The 10,741-nt window shown below is 44.3% G+C and overlaps 1 long non-coding RNA gene across 1 annotated transcript; it reads left to right on the forward strand.

The window, feature by feature from the left end:
• Positions 1 to 5,462: 5,462 nt before the first annotated feature.
• LOC140481808 (uncharacterized) lies at positions 5,463 to 8,316 on the forward strand. Its single transcript, XR_011961615.1, has 2 exons — positions 5,463 to 5,592; positions 6,923 to 8,316. It is a non-coding gene; the product is annotated as an uncharacterized lncRNA (long non-coding RNA).
• Positions 8,317 to 10,741: the final 2,425 nt, after the last annotated feature.

The raw sequence follows: 10,741 nt of genomic DNA on the forward strand, positions 1-10,741 counted from the left end.
TTGGGGAGGTTAAGTGATTGGGCCAAACGTTGGCAGATGGAGTGTAAACTAGGAAAATGTGAACTTGTCCACTTTGACAGGAAGGTTAGAAAAGCATCAATTTATTTAAAAAGAGGGATGTTTCTCATATCCTTGGTACAGAGGGCTCTGGGTGTCTTGGTACATGATTTCACAAACCTGCAGGTTAGTGTGTAGGTCCAGCAAGTGCTGAGGAATGCAAATGCAATGTTTTGTGTAAAAGGAATTGAGTAGAAAAACAGGAACGTGTTGCTGCAGCAGTGTAGGCTCTTAGGTAGACCACATCTGGAGCAGTGGTACAGTCCCATTCTCTTCCAATGTATGATTGGTACAGTCCTATTCTCTTTCAGTGTATGATTGGTACAGTCCAGTTCTCTTCCAGTGTATGGTTGGTACAGTCCCATTCTCTGGTATGATTGCATAGCAGCTGGTTGGACAAGGTTCACTTAAATTATTCCTGGATATATGGGTTTGCCTTCTGAGGAAGGATTGAGCAGGTTAGCCTGAGGTTCATTGGAGGTTAGAGGAGTGAGAGGTAATCTTAATGATTTTTTTAGGATCTTGAGGGAACTTGGCAGTGTTTATTTTTATTCATTCTTGGGATGTGAGCGTCACTGGTTGGGCCAGCATTTATTGTCCGTTCCTAGGTGGTGGTGAGCCATCTTCTTGAAGTACCGCAGTGTATTTGCTGTATGTAGAAACATACTATTTATAGAATCCCAGCAGTATGGAGGGAGTCCACTCCGACCCTCCAAAGAACAGCCCAGCCAGACCCACCCCATCCCTGTAACTCTACATTTCCCATTTTTAAGTCATTAACCTACACATCCCTACACCCTGTGGGCAATTTAGCATGGCCAATCCACCTAACCTGCACACCTTTCGACTGTGGGAGAAAAACTATGCAGACATGAGGAGAACATGCAAACTCCACAAAGAGAGTTGCCCAAGGGTGGATTCGAAACTGGGTCCCTGCCACTGTGAAGCAGCAGTGCTAACCACTGAGTCACCGTGCTGCCCCATGTTGTTGGGGAGGGAGTTCCAGGATTTTGACCCAGTGACACTGAAGAAACGGTGATATGTTTCCAAGCCAGGATGGTGAGAGTTGGTGGTTGCTCCAAATACATTTTCCCTTGAAGAGGAATGTAGAACTCAATTAGAGTTTAAAAATTAGAGAACTCAAGGAGAATAAAAGATCCTAAACAGCAGTGGAGCAGGCTAGAGGGGCTGAATAGCTTACACCCGTTCATATATCTTGTGTTCTACAAACTATCCCAAATGTTTATAGACAGAATCTGGTGCCAGATTCACAGGGATTAGGATATCTGGATGGAAATTTGCTCGCTGAGGTGGGGGATTCATTTTCAGATGTTTCATCACCATACTAGGCAACATCATCAGTGAGCTACAGTGAAGCACTGGTGTTATGATCTGCTCTCTATTTATGTGCTTAGGTTTCCTTGGGTTGCTGGTGTCATTTCCTGTGGTGATGTCATTTCCTGTTCTTTTTCTCAGAGGTTGATAAATGGGATCCAAGTTGATGTGTTTGTTGATAGAGTTCTGGTTAGAATGCCATGCTTCTAAGAATTTTTGTGTGTGTCTTTGTTTGGCTGTGTTGGATGTGTTGTCCCAGTCGAAGTGGTGTCCTTCCTCATCTGTATGTAAGGATACTAATGGACCCCATTTACGACCCTCTGAGAAAAATAACAGGAAATTACATCACCACAGGAAATCACATCAGCAACCCAAGGAAACCTAAACACATAAATGGGAAGCGGGTCATAACATCATGCTTCATCGGAGGCTCGCTGATGACATCACCTAGTATGGTGACAAAACATCGCAAAATGGATCTTCCAGCTCAGCGAGCAAACACATATCTAGAACTCAACTTGAGCTACAAATCTTCTCAAAACTCATTAGGATATCTCTCAAGGTTCTTGAGGGAGGACTGATAGTTAGAAAAGCACAGGGGAGTTTTTAAGAAGAGAATTCCAGAGATTGAAAGGTCTGGTTACCGTTTAAAGGGGAGAATGTATAAACTGGAACATTTGGAGGGGAAGTTGTCAAACTGGAAGAGTTGCAATTACCTCATGCCTTTTTTGTGACCGCACACCGGCAATTTGTATCCGGTGAAAAAAGTCTGAAGTGGAGGAAGTGTCGAAGTCCAGGAAATGCAGCAAGCAATTTCCAGGCTGTCCTATCCCCAAACAGCATTGAGATCAATGACCGCATAATTTGTATTCTAGAGATATCAGTGGGATAAATATTGGCCAGGCCAGAACACCCCTGAGTTCTTTAAAATGACACTGTTCATTTGCAGACAAAGCGTCACCTCAGCTTAGCGGTACTGTCAGTCAGAACTAGTGTTGCCATGGGATTTGAACACACACCACAATTTTCTGACTAAAAGGTGATTGTCCTACTAAGTGAGATACTACTGACACCATGCCAACACTTCAAATTTCTCAATGTTTCGGATTATTCTGATCTTCAAATCAATTGAGCAGATAAACATTTACATTTCACAATTTTACTACCTCTTCTATCTCAACCTGATTCCTGTGATCCAATATTGTTAGTTAAATCAGAATTCAACTTTAGCTAAATGACACTGAACTGCTCCTCTATAAATATTTACTGTAGAAGCTATGGCTCAGCTGTGGAGAAATATACTGGTATTTACCTGTAAAATCAGGTTCCTTTTATATCTAGTATGTAGCTGACATCAAATATTGGGTGTCGTTATACTAAATATTGCTGAAATATTCAATCTCAGGATGTGGGTGTCACTGACAGGGCCAGCAAGTATTTCGCATTTTTGCAACTTAATGATTTTGGGAACTGAATGGCTACTGTAATAACAACATAAAGTGCTGTTGGAGAAATTCAGCAGGTCAGGCAGCATCTGTAGAGAGAGAAGTAGAGTTATGATTTAACTCCAGTATGACTATTCCTCAAACTCTGAAAGGCTCAACTTTTTTTCAAACTGTGTCCACGGGACTTGGGTGTTGCTGGCTGGGCCAGCCCTTATTTCCGATTGCTACCTGCTTTTGAGAAAGTATTGGAGAGCGGCCTTCTCAAATTGCTGTACTGCACGGAGGTGCAGTGACACCCACAGCTCCGGTAGAGGGGAACTTCCATGACTCTGACCCAGTGACAGTGAGCGGCAATATATTTCCAAGTCAGGGTGATGAGTGGCTTGGAGGGGAACTTGTAGATAGTGGTGCTCCCATGTATCTGCTGCCCTTGTCCTTCTGGATGGAAGTGGTCATGGGGGGGAAGTGAGAACTGCAGGTACTGGAGAGCAGAGTTGAAGGGTGTGGTGCTGGAAAAGCACAACTGGTTAGGCAGCATCTGAGGAGCAGGAGAGTTGATGTTTTGAGTGTAAGTGCTTCATCAGAAAGTGGTCATGGGTTCGGAAAGTGCTGTTTAAGGGTCTTTAATTAATTTCTGTAGTGCATCTTATTGATGGCATCAGTGATGGAGGGAGATTTGAGGAAAATATAACAATGAGAATTGTTTTATTCTTTCATGGGAAGTGGGTACTTCTAGCTTCATTAATTACCTTTCAGTTGAACTGGCTTGCTTGGCTTTCTCAGAGGGCAGTTGAGAGTCAGCTACATTTTCGTGGGTCTGGAGTCACATGTAGGCCAGACCAGGTAAGGATGGCAGATTTCCTTCCTGGAAGGGACTTTAGATTAGATTCCTTACAGTGTCGAAACAGGCCCTTCGGCCCAACAAGTCCACACTGACCCTCCGAAGACTAACCCACCCAGAACCATTTCCCTCTGACTAATGCACCTAACACTATGGGTAATTTAGTATAGCCAATTCACCTGACCTGCACATCTTTGGTCTGTGGGAGGAAACTCATGCAGACACAGGGAGAATGTGCATAATCCACACAGACAGTTGCCCAAGACTGGAATTGAATCTAGGTCCCTGGTGCTGTGAGCCAGCAGTGCTAACCACTGAGCCACTGTGCCATATCAAATGGGTTTTTCGGAAGTTTCTAATGAACCCATTCAAAAATATTATCTTACTTCTCTGGAACAGATGGGATTGAACTTCCTGGTTCACAGGTGGGTGTACTACCACAAAAGCTCTTGAATGTTTACAACAATCAATGACCTGATTTGTCCATTTAATTTAAACTCTGTGACGGGATTTGAACCCCTGTCTCATTTGTGCATTGGGTCGATCCTCTGGATTCCCAGTCTAGGGACACTTCCATCGTGATAGGTACAGATGGGACAGAGCATGATTGCACAGTGGTTAGCACTGATGCCTCACAGTGCTAGAGACCCGGGTTCATTTCCTGCCTCAGGCAACTGTCTGTGTGGAGTTTGCACATTCTCCCCGTGTCTGCGTGGGTTTTCTCCCACAGTCCAAAAAATGTGCAACGACAGGCTTCCCAGCTCAGGTGAGTTCACCTTCAGTGCTACCTGTGAATTGGCCATGCTAAACTGCCCGTAGTGTTGGATGAAGGGGTAACTATAGGGAAATGGGTCTGGTGGGTTGCTCTTCGGAGTGTTGGTGTGGACTAGTTGGGCCGAAGGGCCTGTTTCCACACTGTAAGTAATCTAATCTAAGATTGGAAAGAAGGCAATGACAGGAAAAATCCCGCATTTAGATAATGCCTTTGACTGTAGGCGGCGAACACATTGTACACAGGAAAATCCCATAATGGGACACACAAAGGGTAAACAAAAGTGGAGAGCTTACACAACCATGTAGGCAAAAGAGGGTTGGAGAAAGCTTCAGGATTAGTACCTACAACAGTTAATGCCCAGATATTGAGTCAGTAAATTGGATAAAATAACTAGGGAAAGATAAAGGGAGCTGAAAGCTAAAGGGGCACTCTGTCAATGTAGCAAACCAATGGTCTGTTTAACGTGTACCTTTCCTGGCAATGTCTTTTCATACTGTCTCTCACATCCTTCCCATATTCTCTCTGAGGCTCCCAGTCTCGCCACGTCTGCCTTGTCCGCTTCGCCCTATGTTTCCCCTTTTGCATCCTCAGGTTCTACTCCCACCTTCCCGCTGTGGGAATAGGCAGGTGTTAACGGGGACAGGTTCCTCCTGTTCCAACTCACCCCGCACCTCAGACAATCCTGATTCTATCGTCAGAACAAGTCCCAATGTTAAGCAGCTCCCTCCCACGTTTCGCAGGGCTGTTTTGGGATTTTGCACGAAGAGATTCTCTCTCTCTCTCTCTCCACCCTCCTCTCCCTCCCCAAAGGCTAATGAGCGCTCATTACCTGTTCTCAATGTCAATATTTAATCTCAGTGCCTGACAGGTGCACCTCTCAGGAACCCTGCTCTCCAGGACAGATGCCAGTGAAATCCTGTCTCTGACACTCCTTTTGTCTTCTCGCCCGTGATGAACCGCTAGGGGGTGGGAGTGGAAAGGGGGGGGGGGGTGCTTTATAAGGGGCGGCTGGACTCTCAGACTAAGCCAGTTCCCGTGGCCTCTGCTCGACAGGTTTCCCAGCTCAGGTGAGTTCGCCTTCAGCGCTACCTGTGAGATCGCTTGCCTACGTGTCACTTAGACGAGACACCCAAATGCAGGTAAGGGCCGTCTGTCGTCTTTGGAACTTTGCAAACTCGGGGGGAAATTTACAATCGAAGCAAAGTCCACCTTAATTTCAATGCGATATAATATATTTTGGGTTGCCCTGCGTCCAATTTCAATGCTAATTTTTTTTTTCGGTTGCATAAATACAATTTCAATGCAATTTTTTTTATAGTATGCGTCCAATTTCAATGCTAAATGATATTTTTGGGAGTGGATGCGTAAAATTTGAAAGCAAAATAATATTTTTGGGGTAGATGGGTACACTTTCTATGCAAAATAATATTTTTCGGGTGGATGGGTACAATTTCAATGCAAAATGATATTTTTGAAAAGCAAGTCGAATTTTTAAATAAACTTCTTCCCTTTCTCTCTCATGTAAGGGCGCAAAATGAAACTCCAGGGTCAGGTAGCATCTCCACATGCTGGACCTGTAGTTTATTCGCCTTTTCGTGTTTTATTTTTGCAGCTATTGGCAATCTGAAGCTGCTTTTGCAATCTCTCTCTCTCTTTTTTACATCCTTTGCAACGTCTGGATTTCCATAAGCTTCTTAAAGAAAGTTCAGTGCAGAATTTGAGACTCGTTAACAATGCCGAAAGGCGCTTTGAGAGAGAAATAAAAACACTGATGAATGTCCCCAGCGACTTGCCATTAAATTGAAAAGAGTGTGATATTTCCGGGATGTGTGGGTGTGTATTATATAAATATTAAACATCTCCAGAACAATACCACCATCTGTAAACAAAGCAATACTATTCATTTATTTCTAATGGGTGGGGAAAGATAAAGTTCTGAAAGTATTGGGGACGAGTCAGTTTCAGAGCAAACATGTTAGATGGAGTGACTTGAAGGGAACAGGATATGAAGGCTGTCTCTCAAATAAACTTGTTGCAATGACATTTTTTTTGATGTTATTGAAACTCAGTCAACAGCTAAAAATTTATGTCCGCTCTGACACAACTCATGGGTCGAATACTTCTTCATGGATGTAACTTTAATCATCTAAAGTGTGTACATAGCTTTGAATTTTCTTTTCTGAAATTCAAGTCTGAAAATTGCCCATTTCATTGACGTGTCTGCACCTGGACTCGAACCTGAATCCACTGTAACCATCTCAGCCCTTCCCTTTCAATTTGCATTAGGATAATTTCTGCAATGTTAAGTCTCAATGGTTGTTTTTTTTTGGGGGGGGGGAGAGGGAAGTAAACCACACTGTGAAAATTTGAAACTGATTTTAAACAGTATAGTTTGAGGTATCTTGTCTTGTTTCAGAATAAAGTTAAGCTAAACTCTCTCTCTGTCTCTCTCTCTCTCTCTCTGTGTAGTTTGAGAGGATTGTGATCAAACAGAGACATTCGCTGCACCCCCATGGCTCTGCCCTCCCTCTACAAAAAGCCACGTCAGGAGAAGAAAGAGGAACACTTCACTGTGACCCGGGACAGTAATGGGTCAGACTTGGGGAGCTCAGGTTACAGATCCTACAGGAGGCAGATGGGACGATCTCTGGGAGATTGGAAGATTCCCTCGCCTCTTTTTCTCTCTCTCTTTCGGTGTGAATAGTTGGACGTTTCTTCCCCCCCCCCCTTGGACCCGCCCTGAGGAACCGAGCTCACTCTACCCCTGCCTGACGCCGAGCCAAACAAACAATACCTGTTGTAAAAGTTTTGTTCGTTCGGCTCGCGTTACGCAGGGGTGGTATATCTGCGGAGAAGCCCCCTCACTCCCACCCCCACCCGCCCCTCCCCATGACTGTACTGAGAATTACCCCCTCGTACCCACCAAACAAACCCAGCGAAGGATGCTGAACAGATATCGACCTGGTGAAATGTCCTCTCCATCTTGACAAGGTGACTTGAACCTTCTAAGTGGAGTCGCAGGTAGATAGGATAGTGAAAAAGGCATTTGGCATACTTTCCTTTATTGGTCAGAGCACTGAGCATAGGAGTTGGGAGGTCACGTTACCAGCTGTACAGGACATTGGTTAGGCCACTGTTGGAACGTTACGTGCAATTCTGGTCTCCTTCCTATCGGAAAGATGTTGTGAAACTTGAAAGGGGCCAGAAAAGATTTACAAGGACATTGCCAGGGCTGGACGGTTTGAGCTATAGGGAGAAGCTGAACAGGCTGGGGCTGTTTTCCCTGGACCATCGAAGGCTGAGGGGTGACCTTATAGAGGTTTACAAAATCATGAGGGGCATGGATAGGATGAATAGACAAGGTCTTTTCCCTGGGGTGTGGGAGTCCAGAGCTAGGGGGCATAGGTTAAGGGTGAGAGGGGAAAGACATAAAAGAGACCTAAGGGGCAACTGTTTCACACAGAGGGTGGTACGTGTATGGAATGAGCTGCCAGAGGAAGTGGTCAAGGCTGGTACAGTTACAACATTTAAAAGGCATCTGGATGGGCATATGAATATGAAGGGTTTGGAGGGATATGGGCTAAATGTTGGCAAATGGGACTAGATTAGATTAGGATATCTGGTTGGCATAGACAAGTTCGTCGAAGGGTCTGTTTCCGAGCTGTACATCTCTGTGACTGATCCCATATGTTCCATAACTTCTTTCATAACATTGATTTTTTTTTAAAGTCCCAATTTTTGTGAAATGATTGAAGTTTTACTGGGCGAAGACCGAAATAGATTACAAATGTAATTGTGCTTCTTTGAAAAAAATAAACTTGGCAAGAGTTGTCTTTTATGCAAACTATTGGAATAAACAGAAACACCTTCCGAATTCCTTGTGTCTCAATGGGGTTGGCAAGACTGGGATTGTACAAAATCATAATTGTGAATAACCCATTGTGGGGGTGGGGTGGGGTGGGGGGGGGTGGGGTGTGTGTGTGTGTGTGTGAGATCGATTAACCTTAAGATGTAGGAGCAGAAGTGTAGCATTTAACCCATCCATTCTGCTCTGCTAATCCTCAACTCCTATTTCCTGCCTTTTCCCCAGATGAAAATCCATTTCCTGCTTCCAGAACCTGACCATTTCCAATTTTTGTGTCTTTGTTTTCATAGAATTCCTACAGTGTGGAAACAGGCCATTCAATCTAACAAGTCCACACCGACCCTCTGCAGAGTAACCCACTCAGACCCATTCCCCTACCCTATTGCTCTACATTTACCCCTGACTCAAACACCTAACCTACACATCCCTGAACACTATGGGCAATTTAGCACGGCCAATTCACCTAACCTGCACATCTTTGGACTGTGGGAGGAAGCTGGAGCACCCGGAGGAAACCCACGCAGGTATGGGGGGAATGTGCAAACTCCACACAGTCACCCGAGGGTGGAATTGAACCCAGGTCCTTGGCGCTGTGAGGCAGCAGTCTTAACCACTGAGTCAGCGTGCCGCCCGTTTTATTTTCTGGTTGGGCACATTCCCTGTTCCAACCTGTTCCCCTCCTTGTTTTGGGAGATCCGACCATCATCCTTATTTGTGGCCCAATTCGTTCCCGATTCCGGCCAGGCTGGTCCAATTTCCCTCATTTTGGATGTAGTCCATATTCCCGGTTTTGAATTGGATACAATCCCCGTTATTAGATCATCAGGGATGTGCTGAAAAGCTTTGAATGGGCCTGTTTAGAGATTACGTCAACTGCTTTAGCCTTTAAAAATTGCCTCCGGGGGGATGTGGGTGTTGTTGGCTGGGTCAGCATTTATTGCTAATCCCCAATTGTTCAGAGGACAATGAAAAGGCAATCAATTTGTCATGGATCTAGAGTCACCTGTAAACCAGACTGGGCAAGAATGGCAGGTCAGTGAACCAACCTTTTATGGCAATCAACATTAGTTTGCCAATAGGTGAACCATTCCTGATTTGAATTCAATTTAAGTTTCATTATCTGGCATTGTGGAATTCAAACCCCTGTCTCCCCGAAAGATTAGCTTCTGGATTAATGGTTCACTGATATTACCACTGTAACTCCAGCTTCCATAAGCCTTCACTGAAGTTCAAACTCCTAACTCTCTCATCTCAGTCTAGGGACCAAAAGTACAGGATTAGCACCAGCCTGCTATCTCAGGATAGTGGGTGATGGAGGAGCACTGACTACCTTTGTGGACTCCCAGATCCCAGTGATGGATTTAATCCTCCAGGCCCCATTGATTACCTGGATCAATTCAATGAGCAATTGGAACCCAGTGCACTCAGGGATCTGTGTGGCCCCAGCTTTCAACAACAGCAATATGCACTGATCTAGAGCTTTCAACAAGGTAGGCACTTCACTGGGCTGGGGTCAAGCAACATTTGACAATGAGTCAGGTAAGGAGGTGTCAAGGCTGGAGGGATTGTCCAAGAAGTAAGGTGTGTGTTACAGGATAAGTTAGAGATAGAAGGGATTTTAGAACCCAGGCCCAAGGTCGGGTGGGGCTGAAAACCAGGAAAGTGCAGTGTCTTCAAATAATTGTAGATAATAGGTTAATAATGAGTGATAGTGTGAAATTAAAGGTTTTCTTGCAGAAGAGCAATACGAGGCCAGTCTTTATTCTACAGGCAGGAGGACAATAGACCCTGCTATTCACTGCTTTAAGGTAAAAACAATGACTGCAGATGCTGGAAACCAGATTCTGGATTAGTGGTGCTGGAAGAGCACAGCAGTTCAGGCAGCATCTGAGGAGCTTCAAAATCGACGTTTCGGGCAAAAGCCCTTCATCAGGAATAAACTGCTTTATTCACTGCTTTAGTTCATCATTTTTATAAAACAGCTTTCTTTGAAACTGGAGAACAGAGTAGAATTTAAATATTTGCCAATGATAACAAATGCAATGTTGACAACTAGCTGCAATAAGACAAAGATAGGCCAATAGACTGGGCAGAAAAGTAATAGGTGGAATTCAATACACAGATGCATTTTAGCCAAAGTATGGGGAAAGGCATTATGGTTTTATTGGTTTAGCTCTACAGAGTGTGCATGTCCAAGTGATGCATGTAGATTGATGGTTGAAGGTGCAGAATGGATTGAGACATTAGATAATAAAACAAATGGGATCTTAGGTTTCATAAATAAATTTATTGACCTTCCATCACGAGCTCAGAAGTGGGGATATTCACTGATAATTACACAATGTTTAGCACCATTTGTGACTCCTTAGACACTGAAGTAGTCCATGTGCAATAAGGCCTGGATAAGTACAGGCTTGGGTTAG

This window comes from Chiloscyllium punctatum, chromosome 10 (assembly GCF_047496795.1).
Source record: "Chiloscyllium punctatum isolate Juve2018m chromosome 10, sChiPun1.3, whole genome shotgun sequence".
Taxonomy (NCBI): Eukaryota; Metazoa; Chordata; class Chondrichthyes; order Orectolobiformes; family Hemiscylliidae; genus Chiloscyllium; species Chiloscyllium punctatum.